Below are 13,314 nucleotides of genomic sequence, written 5' to 3'. Positions count from 1 at the left end.
TCAAAAGGAAACCTGTAGCTGAGCTGAGAAACCTGAGCTCCTGGCAACCCACAGGTGAAGGAAGTTAATTGAAAGGTAAGTCTTTCTCTCCTGATAAATCAGTGGGTTTTAAAGCTGCTGAATAACCTTGCCTTGTTGGGAAAAACTTCCAACCAGCTCTAATTAAACACTCTAAATTAAGGTAAGAAAAGCAATTTAACTGAAAGAAGGTGCAGGGAGGCCTGTGAGATTTGGGGAAGTGCTGAAGGACACCTCAAAAGAAAAAAAGTGTGTACGCTACAAGAGTGATTTCTCTGTTGGGACAACTTAGTACTGGGAGGCATGTCAGAAAAATAGACAGTGTGGATTTCTTCATTTTTTCCCCCACATCGCATCCCGCAGCTAGGAGCATTGCAGGCTGATCCTTCATCTGTTAATCACTTGTTTAGGGGACTGCTACCAGAGAACAAAGGAGATCATATGTGGGGAAAATAAACCAGGTAGAGACTGAGGATCACATGAGAAGAGAGATTAAACAGCACCTTTTCTTCCTCTCTTTGTAGTAAATGTCCAAGTTAAAAAAAAAAAAATCCACCTAAGGCCATTTCTCTAACTCAGGCTCCAGAGATATCTTTAAAAGAACTTGGTTGCAATTTTTTTTTCTTCTGTGTATGTACGAAATTAATAAAAGATCTGGGTCTGGGGCAAGTGTAAGTTTGATACTGTGTTTTTACAGATGGCGTGGAGTCCAGTTCCATTTTCAGGTATTCACATGCCAGCACAAACCCCTGTTACTGTACCGGCTGCTGCCTGGATGTATCCGAGGGCAGAGTGTGGATCTAAGGCAATACAGTGAACAGGACTGAAAGTGTTGAATGTGAACTGCTGGGTTGTAGCAAAGTGCCTTCAACCGTGTGGAGCTGGTGGAAATCCTGGCAGGTTTCTGGATGGATGTGGAAAAGAGGAGGTGTAGGGTCCCCCGTAGCCCTCAGCAAAATGGCGAGAGGCCGGCTGGCAGCTGCAGGCGTCGATGGCTGGGCTGTACCCACCGTTCGGGATGCTGCAGGTGTCAATGGCCAGGCTGTACTTGCAGTTTGTGAGGCCCTGAAGACGTGCTGTGGGGAAGGAGACGCCATGAGGAAAGCGAGGGGCCTGGCTTCTCCCAGAAACCCGGCGTCCACTCTGCCCCGACACGGCCAGTCTGGAGCCATGACTGAGGGAAAAAGAACCCCCATTCACAGCAGCAGTTCATAAAACGTTCTAAATACACTCAGTGAAAGGCGTGAGCCTTCCAAAATCCCCCGATTTCACAGCGACACAGTTCCTCCACCGTGCCAAACCCAGCAGCAGGCCGCACCCTGCCCAACTCGGGATTTAAGACTCCTCCTCCCGCTCCGCACCGGATCCCCCGCTGTTATTTTTCCCTCACGGTTGGCGCCAGAGTTCCCCGCCTTTCACACCGAGGAGAGCCCCGGCTCCGGCCCCGGCCCCGGCGCTTCCCCGCCCCCGGCGGCCGCGCCCGCGGGCGGCCCCGGCCCATGGCGCCCCCTGGCGCAGGCCCCGCCGCTCGCCTCAGCCCGCGGGAAGCGGGGCCATGGTGTGTCACCCATAAAGCCGCCCTCTGGTGCGGCAGAGCTTCCATTTTCCGTGGGCCAGCCCTTGAACAGCGCTGCCGTTTAAGGTCCCTCCTTCCCCGGTCGGCCGCGCGAAGCAGCGCGTCGGTGGCCCCATCGCCTCTGGGCCTGCGCCAGCCGGAGCCGCCGAGAAACACGCGTTCGTGAGAAACAGGGCATCTGAAGTGGCGCTCAGCAGACGTCAATGCGCTCCTTGTTCCCTCCTGGCACATCCTCCTGCTAGACAGATTCCTCCGGTCAAAATATTTTGGTGCGAAGCAAGGAGCTCGGCAGCCCCCATTGCAGGTGTGGCAATTCAGTGGTTTTGAAGGGCACTGCAGGTTTTTTGCCGTAAAGTTGCCGCGTAGCTGGCACAGTCCTGTCAGGCAGAGGGGATGAGAGAATAACAAGCGAGCCAGCCACGTTTTTATTCATGCACAGTGACTGACACAGCACACAGTGAGGCACTGGAACAGGTTGCCCAGAGAAGCTGTGGATGCCCCATCCCTGGGAGTGTTCAAGGCCAGGCTGGATGGGGCTTTGAGCAGCCTGGTCTAGTGGGAGGTGTCCCTGCCCATGGCAGGGTGGGGTGGAACTAGGTGATCTTTAAGGTCCCTTCCAACCCAAACCATTCTATGATTCTAATAAGGAGCAGCCAAGAGTCCTGATGGCAGGGGGCAAAGCTGCCTTAGCTGCATTTTGTGTCCCCAGGTCGCCAGTAAGAGGCTGGTGTCATTTCCAGGCCCCAGCTCCTTTCTGTCCCCAGTTGAGGTGGCATCTCCTCCAGCCCGCCTGGCACTGGGGTTCCTCACAAGCCTCCGCTCCCCAAAACCAGGAATTGTTTGGCAGCACTGACATAGGAAACCCTGTTGGCTAACACTGCTGAAACACACTGGGGTGTTCAAAGCTCGGTGTTATTATAGGTGGTGAGCGTATAGCACACTTCCTCATATTTCGGGACTTGTGAGGGCTCATCCGAAACCCGCTGAGGCTCTCCCCTTTCCTTTGATCAATCGGTTGTCCTAAATCTAAATTACAATTACTTGAGGAAAGGGTTTGGGAGGATATCCAAATGGCCCTTTCTAATGTGGGGGTTATAAAAGAAGGGCCCAGCTAGTGGTAGGGTGATCATTCAGGAGGTTTCTAAAACAAGGCAGTTTGCCTGTGACTGTTTCCTAACCACTGCCAGGTTCATGGCCTTGCCCCCAGACTGCACACACATCTCTGTCTCGTGCCCTCTCTCCTGCTTCCTCCACCTCCAGTCCTGCTGCACCGGCGGATGTTGTGTTTGGGCAGAGCTTGGAAGAGCAGCTGGAGCTACAGAGCAGCAAAACCTGGCTCTGCCAGAGAGACCTCACTGGCCGCTGGCTCTGGATGGACAGAAGAGCGGGGTACCTCTGACCACTAATGGAGCTGCTCCCAAAATTACAGGTTCCTGCTACTCCAGATTAGTCACTCCACATGCACGAGTGCAAGCTGAACAGCCGGCAGTGAAAACACGGACATTGCCCAGATGCAAACAGGCATTTCTGGAAAGGACCTAGTGGATGTGGGAGACCAGAAGTGCAGTTCTTCCATGATCCACGTCCCCACCAAAGAGGCAATTGTGTTCCAAAATACCCTGCGCTGGGCCACTTTCTGAGTGCTCAGCAGATAGACGAACACTTGGAGCAGCCAGCAATGTACATAAAAAGGGCATGTCAGGGCTATCGTGGTTTGCATTTATTACATGTAATGGGCCAGAACAACATGCTGGGAGAGGGGTATCTATAAAATGTTAACCGTCTCTAAGAAAGGGGCTATTTTAGTAGAACGCTGCCTCCCAAGCAGAAAATCACTTCTGCTTTGCTCTCCATAGTGTGTGTTGTGAAAAAAACCACTGTGATACAGAAGAACACCTGAGACATTCTCTGAAGAGTTTGACGGTTCTATCTATGTCTCCTGATGCAGCCAAGTGGCCGTTCATGTTTACAGTATTTCTCAGTAAATCCAACATGGATGGTACACACAATTTCTCCTGCTCCACACTGACACGATGCCAAGCATTTCGTCAACGAACAACTCTTCACAGTCCTATTAGACCACAACATTTTGTCATGTAACGTATCTGTAATTTTTCCACCTGTCTATACAGTGAAACTTGAGTTGAATACAGAAGTCACACTTCTTTGTTGTTGTGATAAAATATTCTAAAAAACTATCTTGAATGTTCAGTCTTCACCAAACACCAAATGAAATACTCTGTTGAGTGCTTGTGCCCATGTATAGCTTTGAAAATAGAGAACTGAATCTGTGCCTTGGTTTTGGGGGTGGGTTGGCTTATTTTTTTTCCTTCTACAAAATATGGATCTTTACATCTATATATTATATCCCAGGGCTGCACGCACAGCTCGTTTCATTAATGCATGAATATCTCCAAGCTCCTCAGGTGGAAGCTGGGGGCAATTTATTTTAATTAGCTGGATTGTAAAATGAACACCTACCCTGTAGTCCTTATTCCAGTTGAAAGGTGAGGTCGCAATGTTTCTATGATATCATAAATCTCCTTAGGCTTCAAGACTTTACTAGGGTATATAGCACTGCAGTATCTTGTTGTCTAGCACTTAACGCTGTTACATCTTTTATGGGAATCACTGTACTGGTCCTTGGAAAATTAATTTAAAAATATGTTTGATTTTAGTTTAGAAGTTCTCTCAAGGCAGTACAGCCCCAACAATCACTACCAGGCCCTTTGGGAAACAGGAGAAAAGAAAAAAAAAAAAAAGAACATTTTTGGAATCTCTTTCTTTCGCCCAACTCAGTATCAGCCGGCAGAGGCAATAACGAAGGGGCTGCAGGGCTGCTCTCAGCTATTATTGTGCCTGGCTTTCTCTCAGCATGACTCACTGCAGACAATGTATAACACCACTCGCAAGGGGAATGAACGGTAAATACTTGGCCCTGGATTTTTTTTTTTTAATCTCTTCAGTTTTTTTTTTCTCTGATTTGTATCCCTTTATCCTCGCCCATGTGCTATATAAGCTTCTCAAATCCAATGTCCATAACACCACCCCCCACTGGTAGCAGCAAGCCCTTCCGCTGCTGTAGGGTTTACTTTGCAGAGGTTTACAAGGAGAGGCATTATTTAGACACTGTATGCGTTAACCTAGTGGCACAAGGTTGCTCCAACACCTTCCCTCTGGTTTTTTCTTTTTTCAGGGGAGGGGTGGCTGCTATTCTAGTTAAGTGCATCTCTTGCTTTGCTGTAGCAGCCAGGCTAGTTTAGGAAGAAACCCTTGGGGCTAAACAGGCTAGGCGTGCAGCCAAGGGGGTCAGGAGACAGCTTTAAGGATTATACTACATAATTAAAAGCTCACTTTCAATATGCTTCCTGGTACCCAGCGCTCAAACATACAAACCTTTTTAGGTAATAATTCTTGGTCCTCATTTGTATCTGAGAGATTTGTAGGTTAAAGTTGCCACACAGGTAGTGAGTCAGGAATACCAAACACACCAGATACTCAGCTGAAAGCACGAATTATTCATCTAGACTATGAAAAGGCAACACCTTCCTAAATTTACCCTAGCCAGTGAGAACTGGAGGTAAAATAGAAATAGATGAGCAAGCATGTGTTTCCTTGGTTTGTTTTTGTGCAATGCCCTCTGGGTGCAGCTGATGTCATTTGCGGCAACTTTCTGGATTTAAAAGTGGGGATTAATCTCTTGAAGAGTTTTAACATCAGAACTGGGCCAGAACATGATAAAACCTGGTAGACACTGAAGACCCACTGAAGATCAAGCTGATACTGTGCTAGCTCAGAGGAAAACCATTTTATCTTCAATGACTCCTAATCAGCTGGAGCCAAGACTAGAATTTAGGTCCTCCATTGTCCGTATTTTAAGCTAGTGGCTTCCCCATCAGCCTACAGAGTACAAGCGCTTGCTCTCCAGCCATCCCCCATCCCAGACCAAAATGATCGTTAAACCCAAGAGATTCCTGTAGATTCCTGCATTTGCTAAAATAGCATATTCTGACATTTCAGTCAAACATTCTAACCAAGTCTGTGCAAGCTGCATTGATTTAACTTTCATTGTCTAAAAATAGGTCCTAGCAAGATGTCGGTACCAAAAAAGCTAGAAGCAATGGAAAGGAGGATGAAATACTGACGGCACATACTGATTATATTCAGTGTGAGTGAGCACTTGCCTACCTAATGTTGTAATGCACAAATAAGTAAACAGGTTAAGAATCCAAGCAGCACATACTCACTGACTGACATGAATAATCAAGTGTAAAACAGGTGTAAACCACACTCCCATATCAAAGTTGTGAAAAATGCATATGATATATTTTGCATGATTTTTCCACCAGAATTATCAGGTTTTTAATTCAAGAGACATTGCAATAAGCCAGAATTTATTCTCCATACAATGATATATTTAAATCAGACCTGGGGTTTTTTTTTTTGGCCAGAAAACTGGCCCTTCTACCATTTCAATTAAATCCCAGCGTACTGTAAATAGGTCCCTTGTCACACATATAACAAAATGGAAAGAGACACCAAATAATTAACTTACTAACTAGTACAGACAGAAATGCGCTGTGTGAAGAACTCTGTTTAGTCAGCACTGCCATGCAGTTTTGATTAAGCTCATGTGTTTGACTGAATCAGTGCCTAATCTTTTCAACTAATTACTGTCTACTGCCTGCCTGCTTCTAAATATTTTTCATTCCTTAAAAATCTGTTGCTTACAACCGTTTCCTTGTTTGTTTTTCGGAGAGCAAAAAGTAAAAGAAAGGCTTTACTCCCCGGGTTAGGACTAGATCACATATATGAAAGAGAAGAGAGATTCTGCTACACTTTATTCAATATGATGTTACAAGAAAACAACAGTTACAGCTGACAAACCATTACATCTTTCATAATACAGACAAATTACAAGGTGTAACAAATAATGCGACATTTATTTTACTGTACTGCTTACTATGCTGTTCTTCTGAAGTGTATATATATATATATTTAATTACATTAACATTGTTTTCATGTACCAGCCCTCCCCTTTTTGTTAAAAAAAAGAACACCTCTTAGTGCACCATACAAAAATCCACGTGGAAGCTGGCAAGCAGGATTTTGTATGCAGCACCATTGAAATGCATTTTAGGGGCCGGGAATTATTAGTGCATCCTTTACTTTTAGGTTTTTTGCTTATGTGAAAAATGCAAGGCAGTAACATACAGTCACTCCACCTAAATGCTGGTAGGGGAGAGTGTTGTTATGCTCAGTAATGCAACATAATTCTGTTTATATGGGGTGTCTGCATTTTGCTCCCCAGTCTGTACAGCCTAAACATTTTATATAACAAAGATTACAAACCCAGTAATATTCACAGATGACTATTTTGTATATGAGCATACCAGAGCATTGACTACACATTCGGTTGCGTGCACTGACACAGAGCGCACAGGGGTGTACGTCACCCACCAGCCCACAGGGAATTTATTATCCTACCTTCTTTCCCCAGGAGTCTGAGGTGCAGAACCCCTGCGCACCAAAGAGGAAGCCAAAACCCCGGTGCCGCTGCCTACTGCTGATGGAATTTTCAGTGTTGCATGTACTGATGACTTATCCTAAACCATGGTTCTGATTAAAAACAATAGTGAGAATTAAAAGGACCCAACTGATCTGGGGACACCATACAGTGATGTTGGCACTATTGGAGTGTCCTGGCTGGTGCCGTGCCCTCTGGGTGTGGATTAGAGCTGATCTGAACCCAGCAGGAGAGAGGACTAAGCCATCTCCAGCTGGCTGACTTGTAAAGTCAGGTTGTGTGAACTTGAACTTGTGAGGAATCTCTGTATCGTGCAGACCATCTCTATCACCGTCTTCCCTTCCCCGTTCACTTAATACTAGATCTCTTAGAGAGTTAGAACATGCCCTCCTGCTTTTATCTGCCTACTACACCTGCTGCCCTGTGGCTGCTCTCCCCTCTCGCAGCAAAGCCACATCCTCTCGGTATCATCAGGAAGGATCTACTGGGGCTCAGCCAAATGGTAGGAAAATGAAAGTTACTCTGCTGCCGGCTATTGACTCCAAACAAGTCCCACAGTTTCTCAAGGACTGTGCCCCAGAGACTACTGGTCACTTAAGCCCATTTTTTACTATTGAAACACCATGTTCCGGCACCTGCAGCACTTCTGGAAGGCCAGGATACTCCTTCTTGTCCCTTTGAAGATTTTGCAGGGAACTAATTTGGGAAGGATGAGAGAAAAAGAGGGTAACACTACTGATGTTGGCTGAAGCTGGTTCAAGAGCACTCATGGGGTTTAAACAGGCCATTCCGCAATGCTGAGAAGAGCTGTGGGGAAAAACCTCACTTCTGCAAGATGCCGGAGAGGTGGGCTAGCTGTCAGGGGGTCAGTCAGGCTAACCGTGCAGGCAAGGGCTCTGCTGCAAGGAGGAAGAGGGAAATAAAGCCGTACCATCAGTTCCCTGGACAAAGGTTCTTCTACTGTCTCAAAAAACCTTGCCGTTTCCCAGCAGGTTTGATGTTCCAGAAGAATAACTTGCAGTGCTCAGGTGAATGGCACCAGCTTGCTGAGCCCGTGTCCCCTCGGTGGAGGGAGAAGATCCCCAGGGCCCAGAGCTGCTGCAGGAGAGCAGCAAACCCAAGTCACCGCAGGCAATTGGGGCGCCCAGGAAATAGGTGCATAAGTAAGAGATCCTGGTCACTCCTTAATTGGTCGGTAGCCGAGATAACCTCACTACAGCTGAAAATCAAGTTGCTATTTAGGAACCTAGATATTCATGCACTGTCCTTCGGGCAATTGAGCTTGAAGATTTTTGGACCAACTTGATTTCAGTGGTTGCTTAAAAGTGGGAATGGGGCAGAGAAGATAATCTCAGGCGCACGTGTGTGTACACGCACATACACACACACACACACATACATACCTTAAGCAAACACTGTACATGAGTCACTATGGATAGTAATGCGCTAGCCTTGTGGGAACAGTTGGGGAATTATTCTCTATATTAAACCTTCAGATGTTTAGCTGAGCAGCATAATTGCTTGCCTCCCAATTTAAGCTGCCAAGTAGATGCGTCTATGAAACTACCCTTATATTCCTAATTGAAATCTTTGTTACATTTTCAAAAATTCTTCAGATTTTTGCAGCAAGTTTTTTTTTTTTCTAAAAATAGCTAATTTTAATCATCAAACTGCACACAATTTAAGTAGCAAAGATAATGTATAAAAGACTTTTCTCTTACAAAAAAAAGAAACATGAAATCCAAACAAACCACGTCTAAGGCAGTTTCAGTGTGTGATAAATCCAAAAGTTCAGTGGTCACTTTTTCCCCCTTATAAACACAGGGGAAAAACTGTAGTAAGTTCTAAATAGGAAAGTGGCTTTCAGATGGCTTTTACCAGGTCCTGAAACAGAGATGTCATTGGGGAAAACTGTCTTTTAATGGCTGTGCAAATATTGAGAATATTTCCACGGTTCAGCTCTTTGAAAGTGTAGACTCGTATCCTAGTTCATTAGGAGGCCTTTCCAAGCTACTTGCACATTCAAGGATTTGCCTTATTGGGTGGTTTTTTTCTTATTAAACGCTGCTGGAGTTTAATAAGATGGCAGTAGCACAAATCCTTTTCCCCTCCTTTTAAACACTGAAAGCTAACCCAAGTGTTACCGCACTTCTTAAAAATGTAATTCAATGCATCCAGCAAGCAAAGGATGTCAAATTTATGTGTAGAATAATATTGCCTAGCAAGCGTTTCTGTCCGAGCAGGACTATAACTCAGCAGCGGTTTTTGCACCATACCCTGCCCTCTCTGAATGCAAAGCATTGTACGTGGTCAGGGCAGTTTTATCACACCCCTGAAGACAACGTTCTCCCCAACCAAAACGTAGTAGGGGCTTCCTTTTCTAAAATCACACAACTTTGTCTCTTGCAAAGTTTGCGTTTGAATGATTCATTCAGAAAAGCTGTCTAAAGACACAGTATCTGGTAGCGCCTTCCAATCAGCTCAGAATACCTATGGAAAATAACTCGAAAGGTGCTTTGGTGTGGAACAGCAAACAGTTTGGGACAGGGAAAATGCTCCGCTTTGCTTTGTATGCGGCAAAGTAACATAGCTAGATTTAATGGTTCATTCAACAAAAGTTTTTCTGTACCTTAGTATCTGCCTTGAATTAAACGGAACCGTTTCATCATCTCTGTTTTCAAGAAAACATTCCAAAAGGTAAATATTGTGAGGAAAAACATAGAGACGTTTGCCAAGACCCATAAAAGAAATATTCTTGAAGGGAACAAAACCATAACGAATTCATTGTATATCTGTCAGCTGCGTACATCTCATCGTTTTTGCTTTGTCTTTCTCACAGGCCTATTTTGAAAACTGGCATGCTACATAGCCCAAGCGGAGTAACCAAATTCAGAGTACTGAAGTAAACATGCAATTATTGCCATGTTTTTTAAAATGGATATGAACGGTCTGAGGAGATAATGAAAAAAGAAATAACCCAACAACACTTCAGGAATAGTGGCAAGGTGCTGTAATTGTCAGCCGATCAGACAAGTTGGGCTTGCTCTGGCAGAAATAGTCTTCCCATTGGTTGCAAAATACGCACAACGCTCAAAGAAAACACACAGTCCTTTATGCCACCGTTGGCTTTCTTTTTGTGTGCAGTCGTTACTGAAGAAGTGTGTACACCAAATGTGTTGTCTTAATGTATTTAAGACATTGCTGGTGAAAGCATAAAAATCCTTACAAAGATGCAGCGCTGCAGTGGAAAATCAAACAAAATCAAACACAAAAGACTGAAAGAGTACATGCCATGTATCAGTAAGCAAAAGCTTAATCTTCACATAGTTCTCTGAAATCACAAGGTATCCAAATGCGTGCAAGGTTTTAAATAAATTGCAGGGGGAAAAACAGGGTCTTGCCAGCTTCGATTTTCTTTTGAATGAAATCCACCATAGAGAAAGAAAGGAAACAGGCCGTGGTTCCTTCCTGGTGTCGGCCTCCTCATTAGGTTTTTGTTTCCCTCCTCCAAACTGGTAAATTTAATCCTGTAAGGAAACAATATAAATTATAATAAGCCTCACGAATTGCATTTTTTAATGATTTTTTTTTACTTGGTAAAACACACATTAGTCCAAAGCCAGTTACGAAGACATCAGCTCAGAGCAAAGGACAGTCTTCCAAAGCACCTCTAGAGCTGGTACCTCAAGAAAATGAACTTAAAACACCAATGTTTTTAGGGTGGTTGCCTAAGTGAGATATATTAATCCATATTCATGGATCTCTGCCCCAAGTGCTAATCTTCAGAGGTGCTATCAGCGCTCACATTCTCCATGGAAATTACAGGCAGCCATAAATAGACAGTTGGCTCTTCTAAAGGTGGTCACACCCCATGAATGCAAAGGAAGGTTGCTAAATGCTGGCACAGCTTCAGGAGTTTACAAGCTCTTTTTTGCCCCCTTTCTTACGGAATCCCTAGTGAGCACCTCCACAGTAATGCTTGCGACTAGTTTATGAAAAGGTCTCCTCAGGTTTGCTTCCCAAGAGATATCTGAGGTGCCTTGGGGCACACCATGAACATTTCTGCAAACACAACCAGGTTATGGAGCTCCTTGGTGTGCTGCATTTAAACATATTCACCTTTATTTCAGTGTTTTTCTATTAATAGGCAGATAACTAAAACATCTCCTTTCATATACCCAAAATAAACTGTATCAATAGCTTTGCTTATGTTGTCTTTCACTCTGCTGATGAGTCCTGTTCCTGTAGGTAGGCTCAAAGCAGTGGCTGGACTTGCCAGAAGGTACCATGGTGTTTTTGATGTTTACACAAAACAGGAGGCGGGCTGAGAACGTGGGAAGAATTACTCTAAAACAAAGCGTTCAACAACTGCAAGAAGAGCCAGGTGAAGGCTAAATGAAGGCTAGATGGACCGGAGCCATTGGAAGGATTTTATAATTAACATATTTAACTCTTAATAAATGCCAAGTAATAAAGTGAGACTTTCCGAGAAATCCTGTCTTTTCTAAAGTTCAAAATATATTTGTTTTATGAGGTTTTTCAAGACCAAGGATTGTAACTACAGACCTGCTATACTTTTAGAATGTAGTTGCAGGAAGACAGTCCGATATGGAGGAATTTTAGCACTTAAGAAAAAGAACACCAAAATATTCATTGAGCATGGAACTGGTTTGTATTAGCATGTCCTAAAACTATTTAAATCAAACGGGATGCAGGTGCCAGTGGATCTAGTCTAGCCCTCATTTCCAAAGCAGGAGAAAAACAAGGCATCAATTTTGAACTGCAGTTTCAAGCATAAAATTTTAATTGTGGCTTTCATCAAAACAGCCTAATCTCTACACAACATCTAACTTTCATAATTTCCAGGGTTTCTGTCGTGGTTCTTGAGAGCTCTTCTTCTGCCCTTTAAGCGCCAGAATACCTGAATTGGATTAACAAAAGCCTGTTCTTAATGATGCGTGGCAGCATCTTGGGCCCTCTTGGAGCTCGGTCTGCCACCTCTTCAGTCCTGCTTGGGTTGTTTCCTAAATGCCTCTGGAGTTTGTGTGGAATGTCTGTTCCACATGAAAGTCCCACTTTCCCCAGGGTCTAGGAGCTTGGCTGAAGCGCCAATAAATCTTGTTTCAAGGAATACATTAGAGTTGATCCATTTAGTTTCTCCTTCATAAGCTTAAAAAGAAAAGCAGTGTTTGGAATATGCAGATTCATAACTGCTCAGTGGTGAAACACTATTGACAATATTCCCCGAAATCCATATTTCCCCTCCTCCAAAAGCATTTTTTAGGGATGATTTTTTTGGAGCCCCTCTTTACAAAGAAGCAACTAAATTCCCCCATTTCCCCCCCCACGCCACCGCCATTGTCCCCCCCCACCACCCACACCACAGCTGTGGAAGGTGAGCTTCCAGTTTGGAAGCCACATCTGCCCAGATCCAGAACAGCTGGCCTGGCTTCAGGCTAAGCCCAAATTGCTGGAGTTCTAGAGACTGGCATAAGCAGCAGGGACATCTAGGACAGGTAACAAAATGATCTGGATAGAAAAGCTTCTGGATGGAGGCTTTTCCAGGAGTTACCAAATTGCTCAGTTTTGAGAATTACTGCAATCACATTAATTAAACAGAACTTTTCCTTTCTATCAGTGGACCTCAGGACAATTTCTAAAGGAGCAGCATGCTTCTCCCAGGGTTGTACTACAATTTCCCAGTGGCAATACCACATTTTCTGGCTTCAAGTTTGCCTCCGTAGGCAAAGCTAACGACATGTTCTCCAGGGCAGGGCCCGAGCCTGTGAAATGGGGAGTACCTTCATCAGAACCTTAGCGCTTCCAGAACCAAGCCCTAGAACATTAAAAGCTTCCTTAGCAATGAACAAAGTGACAGCCGCTACCTTTTAACACAGGGGCAGAAAACCCTTTGCATACTGGCAACCAGTGCCAGCCCCACTGTGGCCCAAGGCAGAACACACAGGACTAAGAAAGGGTAGCAGAGGTTACACAAACGCCCACGGGACATTGCAAAGTTTTTTGCTGAACCCCATTTGCTTTCCTGCTCTGGCTCAGTATAAGGCAGCTGCCAGTTTTATGACCACAATTCCACCAGCTCCAGCTTTGCTGGGTCCTGCTATGCCAGTGCTGCAACTGGGGTGACTGGTTTCCTGTGAAGCTGAAAGCCTGGGGAATTTTATGGTGGGCAACG

General features: G+C 44.8%; 1 protein-coding gene across 4 annotated transcripts in view; it reads right to left on the bottom strand.

Annotated features, from left to right (window-relative positions):
* Positions 1-6,417: 6,417 nt before the first annotated feature.
* Positions 6,418-13,314, bottom strand: part of CDK14 (cyclin dependent kinase 14) — a 328,079-nt gene continuing 321,182 nt past the window's right edge. For all 4 annotated transcript variants that reach the window (XR_012585470.1, XM_074574642.1, XM_074574644.1 and 1 more), the window contains one exon: positions 6,418-10,648. The gene's annotated coding sequence lies outside the window, so the exon portion shown is untranslated. The remainder of the gene's footprint in view (positions 10,649-13,314) is intronic.

Source organism: Larus michahellis, chromosome 2 (assembly GCF_964199755.1).
Source record: "Larus michahellis chromosome 2, bLarMic1.1, whole genome shotgun sequence".
NCBI lineage: Eukaryota > Metazoa > Chordata > Aves > Charadriiformes > Laridae > Larus > Larus michahellis.
Note: the sequence above shows the minus strand (reverse complement) of the source record. Positions and strands in the feature narration are given on the sequence as shown.